The sequence below is a fragment of the Cryptotermes secundus genome, unplaced genomic scaffold, assembly GCF_002891405.2.
Source record: "Cryptotermes secundus unplaced genomic scaffold, Csec_1.0 scaffold49, whole genome shotgun sequence".
Lineage (NCBI taxonomy): Eukaryota > Metazoa > Arthropoda > Insecta > Blattodea > Kalotermitidae > Cryptotermes > Cryptotermes secundus.
The window spans coordinates 2587428-2606354 of NW_019744106.1; positions in this window are offsets into that span (position 1 = coordinate 2587428).

Below are 18927 nucleotides of genomic sequence, written 5' to 3' on the forward strand. Positions count from 1 at the left end.
TAGTGCCGATAGATAACAACAAAATCTCAGTCGAAAGGCTCCTAGCTCTACCATTAAGGACACTGCTCTTTGAAGGTCCATAGCTTAGCCGTAAAAACTGTTGGCTATGGGCTGGAAGGCTGTAGTCAAATTCCGACAGGTGCATACTCCATACTACTCTATAGTGCCCAGGCCGGCTCTGGGGCCCAGCCAGCTTCCTATCCGATGGGTACCGGGAGCTCTTTGTCCAGGGGGAAGAGGCTGGAGGACGAACCTGACTACTCACGTGCACCTAGTGACGAGGTCAAGAATGGTGAAGTTACACCTCCCCTCCCAACACGTTTTCATGGCGCGCTGCTCTATTAATTAAGCACAGAAATAGCTTCATCTTCATCTTTTACAGATCTTTGTTTACATATTATCTGAAAGGTATTGCAAGGTACGCCTGTCACAATAACCGCGCAGTCTAAGGCATGAATCTCTTCGCTCTCTAGGGAGTCGGATCGTGAGTTAAAATCCCACTCAGGGCATGGATGTTTAGTGTTTGTGTGTGTGCTCGTGCACGCGCGTCTTTCTGTGTTTGTGTACAGGTAGAGGCCTTGCGACGAGCTGATGATCCACCCAAGTTGCCCTACTAAATGTCTAAGATCTAGTAAACCGAAGTTAAACGGAGAGTTTCATGGAAGTAGGCCAAGGCCCAAATTGGGGCTATAATGCCAAAGGAAAAAAAAAAATGCAAGATACGCCGGTCACAGTAGCCGCGCGGTCTAAGGCATGAACTCTCTTCGTTCGCTGGGACGCTGGGATCGTGGGTCCGAAACCCACTCAAGGCATAGATGTTGATGTATGTGTATATATGCGTTTATTCTGTTTGTGTTGTCCTCTGTTTAGGTAGAGGCCCTGCGACTAGCTGATCACTAGTCCAAAGTGTTCCAGCGTCTGTAAAAAACGATTACGGAACCGAATAAGAGGCCTGGGGCCTGAAAGGGCTGCAAGAGCCATTGGAAACAAAATTGCAAGATACAGGGCTAACGTATTGATGTTTATGCTCTCGGAAACCTTTATTAACACATACAGGTTAACTAGCTGACTAGATTTGTGCCTGTTTGTTTGGGTCGTTAGTCTGTCTTGAAGTGTCGAAATTGGTTAGTGCACGTGTGTTTTGTTTTTATTTTTTCTGGTTTATTTGTTCCTGACAGTGGTTAGTGGCCTCACATGTAGATAAGACCCGACCGCTCTGCGCAGTACCTACCAGTTTCTCGCCTTTAGTGACATCAATATTCCGATATGTGTGAAACCTTCTTGCAAACGCATCGTTACCACAAATAAGCCCTTAAAACAGGGGTTGGGAAAATGTTTTAAGTCAAAATCTCCGTTTACCACCGTCGATGTTCAGTTTATTGTTAGTAGACTCACCGCTACTTATCATGTTTTACATTTCCAGTATTGTACTTTTAATAAATATATAAATGAATTTCGATAAGGATAGAGAAATTTCCTGCTTCTTCATGCTGGTTATTTATTTATGTTACTCTTCAACTATGAAGTTGCAAGTAACATATTCCTTCGAAATATCAGCGATTTTCTATCGAGCTACATAGCTTCACGTCAAAAAGGATAGAACCCTTCATAATCGCGGGTTTGAGAACCTCAAATCCAATAAATTTCGAAATGTTGAATATGTTAGTTTTAATTTCTGAAGTAGGTTATCTGTATATACTTTGCTTAGAGCTGTGTAGGAGCGACTGTGTGGGGTCAACCCTAGTTCTGGTGTCTTAAAAAGTACATTGATCGTGGATTCTGGAATGTTGCATACGAATATATTCTTCGGCCTCTTAATTAGATTGTCACTGTGGAGGCGTGTTTTAATAACTGCACGGCATCCCTGCGATTCATAGAAGGTGAAAGAAAGGGAACCCTGTGCCTGGAGTTCACTGCCACTGCGGGACATAAACACAGAAAACTGATCCTGCAGGTTGGGGGTTGGACGAGATGCTGATGAATACATTTTGCGAAACCCAAAGGGGTGAAATCCTGATCATATCTGGCTGAATGTTCTAAGGAAGGCTATGGTTCAAGAAGGACTGGTTTGTCGATGACGATGATGAATTATAAATTTTATTCTTTGATAAATCAGTAAAATATGTTCATTAGAAATCTGTTATTTAATTCGCATGAGCAGTCTTGGACTTATCGTTTGCTAATTTGTCATGTCTCGTTGGCTGTTTATTCTGCAGCATGTTTCAAACTTCCAAGGTCGTCAGCAAGTAGATTATAGACGTACAACCTGAACTATATTGTCTTTGGTTCATTGTACTAAAATGTTGTTGAGACTTAGATTATGTCAAATTTTTTACTGAATTGTGTTAAAATTTTCAGTTATTTAGAAAAATTCGAAATCTGCCCAAGTGCGTACTGTTTCTCGTGAGAATTTTCGGTCCACGCTCACTTCGAAATGGCCCCATTTGGCACTCGATTAAAAGTAACTGCTGACCCCTGCTAAGAATAAATTATCGTTTGGTGCTAGTTCCTTCCATATTGAAAGAAGTACGTGAATACAATACTGATAAAAGAAGGAGCGTTTGCTTGAGTTTCTGTCAGTAGTCTGATTCTGTACTCCTGAGAATTGTCTGTAGTTTGCGATATAAGCTTCAGGCAATACAATGTATCAATGTCTGTATTCTAAAGTGCCCCAAATCGTAAGGGTCTATAATATTTTATTCCAAAAACAGGATCTGTATCTGGTGGTAAATATACTCTCGTTCTTTTGACGGTATGTTCCCATATAACTTTATTTTTCCGTCACAACACACCAACTAAGGAGTATCAAAGTCAGTACTCAGCTATGCCTCACTACATGTTTCGGCCGTTTACGGCCATCATCAGGTGATTATAAATCAACAAACGTATACTATTGAATGGTAGTAAAATTAGATATGATGACAAAATAGTTAATTCTTTTGTGTAAAAAATACAACGGTCATTTATATATAAAATTGAAGGTTATAATATAAAAAAACATTAAAATTGATGTTTTATAACATCTAATCAGTCGTATGTTTACTTTATATGTTCCGTGGACAAAATAAAAATATAAGATGGTATTGGAGGCCCATGACGTTGCAAGTTAATTAATCGAGTAGAGGTGCCTCGTCATACGAAAGAAAAATGTCCGTACTGTATGAGGAGTGAACAACGAGTAAAGGAGTTCTCCTATTCTCTTGGGTCTCTCACCTGAGGACGGAAACAGATCCAGTTTCCGAAACGTCGTGTTTTTGTTAGTTATCTTAAAAACCAGGACGATGGATAAAGTCCGAAAACCCAATATCTCTGTGTGTTATACACCATCGTCAGAATCCTATAGTAACTACTCTCTTAGGGTCCATGCGTGCAACATGTCCACACCAAAAATACTGAAGTTAGTTTTCCACTTCTCCATACAACTTCAACTTAATTAAGCCAAAGGAGAACTTGTATGAGCTGTAGCAGCACATCCATCGTCACTGTATCTTAACTGCGTAGTCCAGGTTCCTTGAAGACATTATGGTGACTCCACTGAACAAGAGAGCCCGCCACTATGCCCCGTATTGAGCACATTACATCAAGGCCAGGTATTTACAGACTCTTTCTTTAAGATACATTTTAATATTATTCTCTCGTCCTGGTATAAGAATGTTTACCTCCATTAAGATCCTCTGACTTTAACTCTTGTATTCATTTATCTCTCACGCATGTTAACATTCCCCCCACAACCTATCCTCATTGACTGATTCACCTTAACCAAGGAAAAATATACACACTTGTTTTCCGCCAGAAATAACTCTTGAATTACAGCGTAAAATAAAATTGTATGCCGTTTGTTGGTCACGCTTGCTGAATACAGCGGTTGGCAAAGGTCTGCTGCATATATTTTCACATAAAAGAAAGTATATATTTTGTTGTGTTTCTTCACGACGTGTGTGAGCCCTTTATCCTTTTTTTTTTCTTCTTATTTTAGAAACCCCCTATTCCACTCTTTCTGACTGGTGTCAGGCTACGCCATTGTCGACCTATTGTGTGCTATAAAGAACAGAGGTCACCACATAAATCCAAGACAGTCACTGGAAGGCTAGAATTTCTCCAAACAGAAATTCTAGATAGCTGTATCATTCATAAAATTTTAGTTTCATAAACAGCCCTCTTGTGGGTTAGGGTAAGGGTAAAACGTCTGAGTCGCCTTCGGAAGTTACTTGGTTTGACACCATCTGAGTACCGGTTATTCTAAATAAGGCTTGTCGTGATTTCCTCATTTACCAAGAAAAATATCATGACAAATAAACCCTTTACAAAATTTGACGTTAAAGTAAAAATAAAGGCTACAACATTTCCATGTAGTTTTCATGTAATGAAGGTTTATGGCACATGTTTAATAAAAAGTACCTCCATTGAATGAATTGTAAGATGTATAAACTCAATTAGAAATTTACAATGAAAAATGATTATTTTAAAGACTGGAAGATACATGGGCAGTGTAAATTATGACAGTAAGAAATTTTCGTTTTCATTATTTCAGTACATACAAATATTATTTGAGTCGAATTCTTCATTTATTAGGTGCTTACACAACAGCCCAAAGGCCAGTTATAAAATAAGCGTGAATAAAAATGGTAGCGCTGATAAAGATTATGAATAAGCACGTATTAGAATTATAAGAGCCAGTGTTCTACTTTAATGAATAATTGAAATAATTTTATTTCCCTATTCAGACACAGTCAGCACCAGGCTCTGGAAATCAGAAGCGTGGCGCTGCTCTGTCACGTGTACAGAAAAAATATTTGTTTCAAATATCTCTCAGGCTTTATTGTCTTTTTTATGAATTTTGCATCCGAGTTTGGCATTGATGTTCGTTTATTGCGTATATAAATCTAGTGTTGACGAGCTAATAAACGGCATATATCCTGAAATTCACAAAGGTATAATGTTTGTTATCCACAAAGATGAAAACAGTAGATTTTACAGTGCACAAACACACAAAAAATATTGTCATATGTTTCCATAAATATGAAGCATATAAAATGTTTTCAATAGAATTTATGAAACTTAATGACGTCAGTGTTTTGTGCACTAGATCATTTTTTATGATGGGATATTTTAAGAAACGTTATAACATTCCCTTTAAAACTGCTGTGAAATTATGGACCACAGTCGAATGATATGAGCCTCAGTGCAAGCCAGTACAGGGATGATCTACTACCACAGTCAGTAATTTCGTAGAATGACCGCAAAGCGTCGTTGTAGTGCACTACAGCGGATAGGTTGAGGAATAATATGATGCCCTGTTAGTTCATCTCTCGTCACAGCAAGAGGCAGTTGTGTGCAAACAGTGTAAGCAGATCTACGGCCTCTATTGTGAATTGCAGTTACATGCAAGTGTCAGAAATTGAAAATGTGGCAGTTTGAAGAACGGGCAAATATCAAGTTCTGCCAGAAATTAGGCAAATCCCCTAGCGAAACATTTGACGTAGGAAGAATTGGCTGTTGCTACACGACAACGCCCCTGCGCATCGCTCTCTTCTTGTCCAAGAGGAACTGGCAAGGCAGCATGTCACCGTTTCGCCGCACCCTCCGTACTCACCTGATCTCGCACCATGCGATTTCTTTCTGTTTCACCGCTTGAAAGCAAAGCTACGTGGTCGTATTTCAGTCGTCCGAGGAGATCGTCAATGCCACAAGAGACGCCGTACGGGAATTTCCCGCCGATATGTTTAAGCAATGTTTTCGGCAGCTTTAAGAACGTTGGCAGACTTGCATAGCGGCCAACGGCAACTATTTTGAGGGCCGATGTGGATCTGTGTAAGTGTATATGAATACCTTGTAATATGATGCTATAAAACCATATAAAACTTGATCGTGTTCAGATAAGTGGTTTAGGAGGTGAAACCTGGAAATGGACAAACACCACCATTTCCTCTTGCATTAATTTTTGCATTCCCTAGAAAGCGAACGTATTAATAATTATATGTGACCTAGAGGGCGACGAGTCAATCTCAATCAATATTCGAGTTACTGTTCCATGTCTAGGCACAATAGATCACTGTGGTCGCGGTGGTGGGGCCAAGAAGGCCCACCTCTCATACATTCATACTGTTCCATATGTGGGAAAAACTTACAGATATTTGGTCGGTAAATATGAAATTAATAACTGACAGAACTGAAAGAATGAGGCTGACACATCGCCTTCGATATGCCTGTTACTTAACGAGAAACTTCAATCAAAGGAGCATCCTAGGGAAGCGACTTCCTCCGTGATCAACACTGAAATCTAAAATCAGTCTAAATTAGTCGTAAACAGAAAGTACCGACCGGTTCTGAGCTACATGAATCAGAGCACATTATAACCAAAGTATGCATACAAAGCACCAGTTGACAAAAATTGTTTTGGTTTCCCGAGCAGGCTAGTTGAAATATCTGTTTTCATTGAATTTATTCATTCCGTCCTACATTTCCATGCATGTTCTCTCATCTGGCTCGTATTTTCCTTCTCTTCTCTTCTCTTCTCTTCTATTCTCTTCTCTTCTCTTCTCTTCTCTTCTCTTCCCTTCTCTTCACTTCACTTCTCTTCTCTTCTCTTCTCTTCTCTTCACTTCTCTTCTCTTCCCTTCCCTTCCCTTCCCTTCCCCTCTCTTCTCTTCTCTTCTCTTCTCTTCTCTTCTCTTCTCTTCTCTTCTCTTATATTCTATTCTATTCTATTCTGTTCTATTTTCTTCACTTCCCTTCCCTTCCCTTCCCTTCTCTGCTCTTCTCTTCTCTTCTCTTCCCTTCCTTTCTCTTCTCTTCTCTTCTCTCCTCTTCTCTGCTCTGCTCTTCTCTTCTCTTCCCTTCTCTTCTCTTATCTTCTCTTCTCTTCTCTTCTCTTCTGTATTCGCTGCTTGCTTCCTTTTCCCTTTCTGTCCTTCATCCTTCGTTTAGTTGTGTATTAGCTTTCCGTTTATAAATTCTTCTTTCTTGGTTTGTTTTCCCATTTTAGTGTCTTCGTTTTCTAATGTATCCTTTCCCTTGTTTATTTTTTCCTCATTCCTTTTTCACTAATTTCTTCCCCCCATATATTTCTTGTTCGAAAAATTTCAACGTCAGCAGGTGATAAAGGCACCGAGAATTTGTGTAGACTGCGGGTTACACACATGGAGACGCCGTCTCTCGCCTATATATGCACCCGTGTTATACAGCATATCAGTGTTGCCATGGTTACGTTCACGCATAACGCCACAAAATTATACGGAATTGCAGGATGCAGTGAGCCGTTACGTGCCTCAGTAGGCAAAGCTAGCATACTCTGCTCAAATTTCTATCATTTTACATGCCATGTGCTCTAAACACTTACATTCACACCCACACGCGTAACTGTGTAATGTCTTTGAACATCATATTAAACGGAACTATTACAGAGAGAGCAGGATATTATACCACTTCAACATGATATAGCCCCAGAACTACACGATCGTTTTGCAAAGTATAAATAGCTACAACACCCGTTGAAATCAACGGTAAATATACAATAATGTCAAGTTATTCCCCTTTGATTTATGTAATAATTTTCAGCTGCATTGTGGTTACGAGCAGCGTCGTATCGTAGCCTTTTCTGCATTTCCGTCAAATCATGCGGAACCCCTCGTGATGCAATTTTTCTCATGTCCAGGCGTTCCTTCAGAATGTGCAGCACAGTCGTATGCGCTAATCCTGTCTCTCGGGCCAGCTCACGAATCGTATGGCGTCGATCACTCTCCAGTAACGCGGAAAGAGCATACACTTCTTCTTCACTGACACTAGGACGACCTGGCCGACGCATGTCTGCCACATTTTGGCGTCCCTCGTTGAAGGCTTTTACCCACCTTGCCACTGTTCTGTAAGACTTTGATGACACTGTCGTGCTGTACGACCTCTGGCACATTCAATCTTTAACCAACTCCGTTGTTCCTGTTTCGAAAACGTGACAACACTACATTAGACCGCCAGCTAACACGAGGCTCTGTTCTTCTCGTCACAGCGCATGCGCGTAATATGGGAAGGGAGAGTCTATTTGCTCTGAGGTAAGGTAGGTATTTAACTAACGTGTGGTATAAGGGATATTATTTGGTTCCTTTGCATGGCATCTCTACAGTAGTGTTGTCACTATTAAAGATAAGGGCATTAAGCCTATGAAGAGTCCTACCTGTATTCACCGTAATCCGCACATTATGAAGGCGAAGACAAAATATTATACTTCTGTGTTCCTTTCTAAATTTTACTTTGGTTCTTAATTCTGTCCTCTTTTCGAAACTCTTTGCTTTGCTCAATATCTGCACCTCAAGGGAAAATTCTCTCTCGCCTTGATGCAATTCAGGTTCTGATTGTGTTTTTAGGGACGCCCAAAGTATTTGGAATCAAAACTGTTTCCTTTGATCATATTTTGTGGTGGTCCTACATAATAAAATATTAATTTTTGTGTAATATTAATATTGTATGTATATTTTCCTTCCCATCGCATAGTATCTGGAGCGATTGAAGAAATTAGATTTTTATTATTGTCGAATCTGCCTTCATTTTTCTTTACGTATGTGGAGTTTAGATTCAGATTTTAATCGTCCTTATTTTATAATTGGCAAGTAAATAAATAAAGTATTGGATTAAATTATTATTATTATTATTATTATTATATAAATGGACCGCCTCTGTGGTCTAGTGGTCAGAGTTCCTGCTTACAAATCCAGAGGTCCCGGGTTCGATTCCCAGCGCTACCAGATTTTCTGAGAAGTAGTTGGGCTGGAATGGGGAATTGAGGGGCTATTTCAAGGAAATAGCGGCTCCGGTCTAGAAAACCGAGATTAGCGGCCGTGGGGAACCGTTGCGCTGACCACGCGTCATTGTCTATCCGCTAAAGTTGGCACTAACTTCGCCGACAAGCGGTGGTCGCTCGGTCGGTATAGCTCGCTTGGGGACTCAAGCCACGATGTTTGTTTGTTTTTTTGTATTGTTATATAACTGGTTTTGTTTTTTATTTTATCTGTACGTTTTGTACTACTTTCCACATCTTTCTTGGTCCTTCATTTAGATTTACAACAATTTTTGTCATTCGATTGTACTTACCTTTGTTAGTTTATAACTCGTCGTTAAATAAATGCTATTTTTAGTTTTCACATCATTCATGTGGCCACTTCTTTGTGGATCTGAACAAGATTCCTCTTTTGTTTGTGATATAGAGGTACTTGATAATTGCAGGATGCATTTACTGTTGTATTTACTGTAAGAATATCAGTATCTCTTTTGAGGAACATAATGTTCCCCAAAAAAATGTTCCGAACATTTAGTTTCAGATTAAGCTTCTGACATAATTGCCTCAGTGATTTCTAAACAAAATGCCGTATTAAAATCCCTGAATTTCATTTCGATTTTCTTGGTGTAGAAATATTACGCCGATAGAAGATATTGTTTCGTCATGATTCGTGGTACATAGACTGGACGTGAGATATTGTGTTTTAGCATCCTGTTACATTATTTTATCAATTGATTTGTACGTACAAAACACAGTCTTCAGTGCAGCTTTCTGTGCGGTTCATAGCTTGGTCACTCGTGTTTTATGTCCTTCCACTACTACACGACGTGTTTCGGTCTCACAAAGGCCATCGTCAGGTGTGTATGTTGTTGCACGTAAACTCTTACACTGTTTGTACACTGATAATATGCTAATTATTAAATTCTGTCTTTATTATTTCATGGTAGTGTAGTTGGATGAGGCACCATGCTACAAGCCGGAAAGTCGTGGGTTCGAGTCCCGATGAAGTGGATTTTTTTTTTTCCAATTTACCTAATCCTTCCAGTCTCACTATAGCCTTCGGGTTGACTGAACCTCTAACAGAAATGAGTACCAGGAATCTTCCTGGGAGGTAAAGGGCGGCCGGCGCGTAAGGCTGCAACCTTACCGCCATCTATGAGCGGACTGTCTAGAAAATATGGAAGCATCGACGTCACACAACCCTTTGGGCCTTCACGGCCTGTTACAGGGATAACTTTATCTTTACCTTTATTACTTGTTCAAAAGTTATAATATTTATTATGGTCAAACTTAAAAAATTTAAAAGTTAAAATTAAAAATTAAAAGATGGTGTGATGAGACTCCTCTTTTAATGTCACATATTTGTTCGTTGATGGTGTTGCCTGCGTGTACACACACAAGCACAGACTCAACCAGACGCACGAAGACATATACGGACACACACCATCAACAAACGAATATACACAACATTGAGATAGGCGCCACATCACAAAGCCTTTTAATTTTTAACTTTTTAAGTTTTTAAACATTGAGCACAATAAAAATAATTATGTTTATGTAAGTAGTAAGGAAATAATTTAAGACGCAGCTTATGATCAGTGTGACAACAATGTAACAGTATACGTGCAACAACATACACACACGACGATGGTCCTTGTGAGACCGAAACAAGAACATGAACCAGGAACCGCACATAAATCTGCTCTGAAGACTGTTTGGCACCACATGCTACCCTTTTCAAAATAAGACAGCATTCAACTAACAACACCTAGACGTTATTAAAGCTCTTTCCCCTTTCGTAAACAGCCCCCACAGTTGTAAATCCGAACCTGGTTCTTAGTGTTCCTTGTCTATATACGTATATTCCGAACTAACTCTTTTCACAGCTTTGGCCACCAAAATTCTATAAGCGTATATAAACATACTTACTGAATTTGGTGGCAAACACTATGGGAAGTAATCACTTGGAAGACCTAGAGAGATAGTAGAAGATAATATTAATATGGTAAACGCTATCCCTGTAACGGGCCACGGAGGTCCATAGGGTTGTGAGACGTTAGGGTTCTATATTATCTAGAAAATCTGCTCAAAGATGGCGGTAATTTGTCAACCATACGCGCCGGCCGCCCTGTACCCCCCAGGAAGAATCCTGGTACTCATTTCTGTTAGAGGTTGAGTCGATCCCGGGGCCATAGTGCGGCTGGAAGGATTGGGTCAATGAAATATTCCACTTCATCGGGACTCGAACCCGAGACCTTCAGGCTTTAGCATGTTACCTCATCCGACTGCACTTCCGCGTACCCAATATTAAGATGGATCTCAAGGAAATAGTTTATGAGGAAGGGAGGTAGGTCGAAGTGAATAATGACTGTACGCAATAGCGCGCTTTGAAAGGTTGTGATACGTTCAGATATCAGATATTTAATAGTTTAATTAGGTTATAAACGTGAAAGGCCGTGTGTTATAAACGTCTTATGAAGTTAAAGTAACGTATTTGGAATGCCACATTTCTACGTACAAAACACATAACTTCATATTTTGAAGCATTACATCAGTGTGGATGAAGTTAGAGTATAGGCACCGTGTATTCTTCGTTTTGGCCGACGTTTCGGAGGAACGTAGCGCCTCCATCTTCAGAGCAGTTGAATAGCTGCGGAGAGCAGTAGCTGTGGCTGTGGCCCACAGCCNGCCACATTTGTGTGAACAATGTGACGAGTTCTCCCGTGCCTGTAGACAGCAACAGAGACGGTTGAAGTTTGTCACAAAATTATTCAAATGAGGTAACTTGAAACAAAGAGACCTTCCGTAGAAATGGGTCAGTGTTCCTTCAAAACGATATCTACATAGCATGCTGAAAGGACCGGTCTAATTTTTACACGCCCATAAGTGAAAAGTACTTCCCGCCAAAAAGTTATGTTGTTATGTATGAATAAACTTATGACAATGTGAAACAAAAGGTTGTCTTTCTAGGGTGAATAAACTAAAAGCATGTCCATGAAGCAGTCTATCCTGAGATGTTAATGGGTTTTCAGTTCATTAAGTAATTCTCCACCTTCTATGAGTCCTGAGGGCCAGGTGGCTTAGTCGGTATAGCAAATAGGCCGCGTTTTGTACAACCCGTAGTTTGATTACCAAAAGGAAAAGAGATTCTTTTCTTCTCCTTAAATTTCAGACTTGCTCTGGGGGCGACCCGGCCTCCTATTCAATGAACATCAGTGGCTGTACCTCGGAGGAAAAGCAGTAGAGGGGTGAAGCTAACTACTTAACTCCTTCGAATGCCGAGGTCAAGATTGATGGAGCTATACCTCCACTTCGCCATATACCTTAATGGCGTAGTGCTTAGTTATATAAACATTCATTGCTTAGTCCAAAAATATCAGTCAGGCCTAAGAGGATGAATGTAATACAATTTCTACAAGATTAATCTCGTGATTATGAGAAACTACATAACTCAGGCTTGAATATATTAAAATGTATATGTAATTTATCCGCAAGAAATTAATGTCGGAATTGCAAACTCTAGTGTACACAGCAGATCATTTAGAAAATGGAATATGACAGTACATCAGGTTTAAAGAACATGACAGAATTCAAGAAGTACATAACTTTATGGTTGCGAAATAAAGGTCTTATGCTACAACCTCATAAAAATCCAAGGAGTCATCAATCATAAAGTATCGCGTTCCAGATAAGGTGGCCAGGCCTACACAATGGAGTAGGGGTCAGTTTGGAAGGAGACCTCAACAGCAACTAGCAAACACTCGCAATTCATAAGTGGCAGAATTGTCACTGCAAGCGGCAAGAACACACTTGGATCACACCAGTTTATTAGCAGAGGGCGCATAGCCCACTACGCCCCGCTCCACAGCCGAAGTTCAAACACTGCATTGTCAGGCAATTTTTTCTCGTTCAACCCAGAAGCGGACCAGGGTCTTTTTCCCAGGGAGTCAGAATTGTGTTAACGCTTGACACCCTGGGATAGGCTCGAAGCTTCAAACAAGATGCTAACACAGAATGCGTTAATATTAATTTGAAGAATGTCGTATTGTAGGATGTGACGCCGTGTAGATATTGTATAAACCGATATTTCGGAGGAACGTATCGCCTCCATTTTCAGGGTAGAAAAATCTGCGAGCGGGTAACCAGCGTGAGCAGGTGGCTGCAGTCTGCAAGAAGACGACATTCACCATAGTCACGGCCCTGAAAACCTCAAATCTTACACAGTATTAATTTGTTGCTCACGGAATTGTGAATACACAAGCATTGACACATCATTGGAGATGGTCAATCTGTTACGTAACAAGAAACACGCCTCCACACAATATGATTCAGTGATGGTTCCCACCATAGCAGAAGTTACACTGCATCTCTTTGGCTATGACAAGCAGCGATAGAACAGTTCAGCTATCTCTATCACCACATGGGCAAGAATCTTCCGGAAAACACGGGCAAGAATCTTCCGGAAAACACACAGTAGTTACGTTTGTAGATTAAGCAGTTGAATACTTGTTATAGAATGAGGTTCTTGAAGACGCTGCAATATCATCTATCTTCTGGGTTCTTATGGTAATTAAACCAGGAATGAGGCTTGTGGTTGATTTCCCACCGTCAACGAAATAATGCTACTGTCCCTGCCCTGTAATCGAATGTTCCGGCGATCGTCCAGTAATAGGAACGGCTAGTTTAAATTAATATTTCTAGTCTTTTACATCAGGATTGTCCATGCACACCTCAAGCAATCCGGTGACTCATACAGACGCGTCTTCCGCTACAGAAAGCTCTCGATGGCACACTCACTGGCACCGTCCATAATGCAGTGGTTAGCACAAGACGTCGCTCGCGCCACTCACCGGTGCTACAGTGTAGCCACAATTGCATACGTCGATGACTGACTGATATTCAGTTGCAACTGTTGCCCAGACTACGCAGTCTCTGTATTTGGCAACAGATATGCGGACATCTGTTTTGATATGAACACTTTGAAGTCTGCATGTGGACACCAGCCAGTGAAACAAGAGACAGTCCTCTGCTAATGACTGACTTTGCAATGGCCAACTGCTGATTTGACACGCCGCAGGGAGCCCGTAATTGCGTGTCAATTTCCCTCTCTGTAACATCAACTGTTTCAACGTCGAGCTCCTACTCTTCGCTGCCGGCTGTGGTTGTCTTTGGGCCGTGATTGTCGTGGAATATTTCCACTGGCAGAGATGACGAAGGGGGGAGAAGAGGAATGCATATAGGATATTGATAGGAAATCCAGAAGGAAATAGACCACTGGGAAGACCAAGACGTAGGTGGGTAGACAGTGTTAAAATAGACCTGAGAGAGATAGGATGGGATGGTATGGATTGGATTGATCTGGCTTAGAATTGGGACCAGTGGTGGGCTCTTGTGAACATGGTAATGAACCTTCGGCTTCCGTAAAGTGCTGGGAAATTCTTCAATAGCTGCACAATTGGCAGCCTCTCAAGAAGGGCTCGGCTCCATGAGGGAGTGAGTGAGGGACGTTTGATGGTACTGCTAGCGGTGTTAGTCTGTAGCTACTCTGAACGAAAACGAGACGATGTAAGAATCTAAATAAGGAAATTCAGTTTTTATTGTGGTAAGTACCGTGTTCAGCAGTGGTTCAGCCGAAACGTGGACCCTTTGTTTGAAGGCTTGAATGGGTATGGGGCTGTGGGACAATTGGGAGGCACACGGGTTGCAGAACGTTTCATAGCGGCGGCGGGTCCCAGAGGGTATTGTGAAGACTGGTGGTCGTAGTTGATGGCAGGTGCGTAAACCAGATGGCTCCACCGCTTTCACTCATACAAGTAACGAGGTCCGAAATACCTTCTACAACCGTACTTACCGATACTATGCATAGAAGTAAGCCGAAAGAATTAATCCGTTCTTATCTGCATGGTCTCTTATGTATTCTAGAGATAACCATGGAAAATGTTGGTTTTTTGTTCGTATCCGCAGAAACCTTTGTTGAATCTTCGTTGACAAGGAAACACGTTCTGTGCTGAGTTTTCTCTTTATTGCTAGTGGGATGAGACTAAGTCCCTTGTACTGCGGCCACTTCTGGCCTATTATACCAGCCACAGATGATAGGTGAGGGTGATTGTGGAGCAATTGGTGGAATGAAGATTGGCAGGGGAAGCCGAAGTACTCAGAGAAAACCCTCCCCCAGCGCCTCTTTGTCCACCACAAATCCCACTTGACCAGACCCGGGATCGAACCCGGGCCGCCACAGTGGGAAGCCAGCGACTAACCGCTTGAGCTATGGCGCCGCCCTGACTGTTGACATCACGTCGACATTAGAGTTTCTGCTACGCTGTCATAATCCAATCATAACATCAAATTTTGGGGGTAAAAAGAGGAGCAAAATACAGATTTCAAGATGGCCTTCTTAACAACCAGTTTTCTTGAAAATAACGGCGAATGACGACAGGAACGCCACAGTCGACAGATTCACCTTCCTGCAGAACTTATTTCAGCTGCAACCAATGCGTTCTTATGCAATCTTATTTGCATTCTCTTCTCCTTAGTATAAGTGCGACTTTTGAAAGGTACTCCTGAATGTACTCATTTTCACTTCAATTCCAATACGTGATCAATTAATGGAAAACGAGTATGTTGCCTGAGCGTGTACTGTATATTGTCACATGTATTAGTGACTATAGACGGGGTTTGGATTGGTGAATAGATCTATTGACCACTTACAGATCGTAACTACAAATAACCATGACAACTCTATTGCTGATTTCCACAGTACAAATCACTCCGCACTAGCTCCTCTGAGTCTACTTGGTAACAGCTCTCAACAATGCCTGTTCATCTGCATTATTTTCACTAGAGGTTTCCTGGTGACGAATCTTCAGTTCTGTTACCCGCTGGTTAACACTCCACAACTGGACTCTTGACTCTCAACTCCTCCAGTGAACGCCTCCATCTGCACTGCACTCACTCGCTGAACAGAACTCGGTCGGTCTAGTCATACAACTTCGGAGCGGACCCACATAGAACACCACCTGTAACACCTCTTCTATTGTTGCGTGACGTTACCGCGCACGCCTATGCTGCAGGCGCTACGTAGCAACGGCAGCTATTTACAAAATCACCGCTTAGCAACAGGTCTGTTCGCCACAGTATTATACCTGAGAGAATGATTATGAGTTTGTCACCTTAGGAGTTCGTATATATTATTTATATAATGTTACATTAAACGTCGGGCAATAATGTACATGTTTCCTACCAGTGGTATAAACATAAGAGTATCTCTTAATGTTAATACGAATTACTCAGTCCATATGCAGTGTAATGCCTGCGAAAGCACATGAACTTAACAGTGGTATTGCTGTAAGAAAATTCTTGTCTTTCGGTCTAGTCTGTGTCGCCGTTCTCAGTTCCAATTCAGGAACTGACTAGTTCCAGCTAATTTTTAATTTACGTTCTAAACTTGAAGACATATTCAAATCTCCTCTTCTGACTGGCACCTCTGAAATATTCTTGTATTTCCCTCCTTTGGTTGGTCAAACGTATTGAAACGTTCTTGGCATTCTTGGTGAAGTCACTTACGCATGTTCTTCTCCTTAGATTCTATCCTCTGGTTCACTGGTCCCGCGGACAGTGTGTAACCACGTCTACAAGTCTGTAACCAAAGCTAGGCAGTGGAGTTTACTTCAGTCGCTTACAAATGCGATGCTGATAATTAAGGTTCAAATGACCACCTCTGTGGTCTAGTGGTCAAAGTTCCTGACTACAGATCCAGAGGTCCCGGGTTCCATTCCCGGCGATACCAGATTTTCTTAGAAGTAGTGGTTCTGGAACGGGGTCCACTCAGCCTCGTGTGGAGAACTGAGGAGCAACTTGGATTTAAAAATAGCGTCTCCGGTGTAGAAAGCGAAATTAACGGTTATGGTAATCCTTTGATCTGACCACGCGACAGCCTCTATCTGCTAAAGTTGGCACTAACTTCGTTGACAGGCGACGGTCGCTCGGTCGATATAGTTGGTTTGCGGACTAAAACCACGGAGTTCTTTATGTCTATCATACATTACAGTGCTTTATGACCAGAGCTTCGTTCAATTATCAAATTTAGTACAATGCCTCACCACTATGCTATATCTGCTATATCCATTCGGGATGCAACCACTATGGTCATGCTGAAGCCAAGCCTGAGAAAGTATAGCATACTAGCCTCTTCCACGGTCTAAACGTAGGCCTCTGTTATAATCCATTTGTTTTCTTGTGAAGCTCGACCTTCGTATGGAAATACAATAATCAGGAACTCTCTCAGTTGCTGTTTCTGCCCCCAGCAATTCAGCGCGACGCATGTTGTCACGTTTTATCCTTCAACCAGCGATAAAGAGTGGTTTGAAAAACTCTAAACGGGTGGTACATAGACAAAGAAGGAGAATTATGTACAATATATGACAGGAACACAGATAAAGAAGACGGAGAGCGAGCTCAACCTTTGCCCTATTTCTGAGGTCACTTGGCGACACTTGTCAGTTTGACTGCACAGTGCGACCCGGTTGTTGCCTACCCACTCTGTACTCCTTGTCCTGTTGCATATCTTGTAGGATGGGTAGGCCTCCTCGGCCCTTGCACCGCGACCTACAGTAGTCTATTGTGCTTCTGATTGGGTCTCTCATATTTTTTTATTGCTAGTGGGGTGGGATTAAGTCCCTTGTACTGCGGCCACTTCTGGCCTATTGTACCAGCCCCAGATGATAGATGAGGGTGATTGTGGAGCAATTGGTGGAATGAAGATTGGCAGGGGAAACCGAAGTACTCGGAGAAAATCTGCCTCAGCGCCACTTTGTCCACCACAAAACTCACTTGACCAGACCCGGGATCGAACACGGGCCACCGCGATGGGAAGCCAGCGACTAACCGCTTGAGCTGCGGCGCGACCAGTTTTCTCCTAACCCTAATGAGAAAACGAACAGACGGTAAGAAAGCCATATCATAAGGCTAAGCTACTTCTTGTTTTGTAATGAAAGACAGTTTGTGTTTTCTGCCACGTGTTCGTCCGCATCAGTAACTTTTGAACCAGTAGACGGACACTGACGAAACCTTGTATGAACATGGTATCATTAGACGCCAATTCTCGCATTTCTTCATTTTCAAACATGAGTAACATGAATACCGAGATCGTGACAACCTGCCACAAGCGTCACTCTCATCACTTAGGCTTATTACACTCCATGACCTCTAGTCCGCAAGTGAACTATACCGACCGAGCGACCGCCTCTTGTCGCCCAACTTAGTGCCAACTTTAACGGATAGAGGGTGTCGTATGGTCAGCGCAACGGATTCCCAAGTCTTAGGCCTATTATAGAGTTCTTACATTTTGTGTGCTTACATAGATCTCACGTAAGCATGCAAACCTGTTGACGTTATGCTTCCGGAGAACATAAATAACGGCGGCAAATTAGCGGCTGCATAACATCCACCAGTACATTTTAACTTCGGATATGGCGAATGTAACCAGTGAACCAGTGGTGTTATGTGTGCGAAACTTCGTACCAAGACAGACCAGAAATATAAACACAGCTTCTGTATTAAATTTCAGTATATTAACCAATTTTAAATATGGCGACGGTGCGAAACTTGGAGAGTATACAATTTTGTAAATTTAACTTAGGCTAGTCTGACTATCCTCTAATAGGAATATGCAGATATGTGTATTTCTTTTTCACTGGATCTATAGCCCTCTTGAACCTGGCCTCTGATTTTTCAATTTCATGATCATTTTACAGACGGTAGGATTCCTTGGAGAGTTATCGCAAAACTCCTACTTAAACAAAGGGCAACACAAACACAGAATAAACACACACACATACCAAACATCCATGCCTTGTTTGGAATTCGAACCCACGATCCCGGCTTCCGAGCGAGCGAAGACAGTTCATGCCTTAGACCGCTCGACTGCCTTGTTTGTTATTATGTTGTGTAATTAGTAATTAACAGTTCATCTATTTTACTAAAGATATACCCTATACTTTTATTGTTCCAGAAGAATTTAAGTAGGCAAATAATTTTTCCTTTTCCTTTTCCTTTTTTTTTTTTTTTGCTGCTGAAAGGAATGTCCGCGTACGTTATATTTTGAGGCTTTACATGGGACGAGGCTGTCGATGTGCCGGCATTTGGATTCAGTTACTTCATCC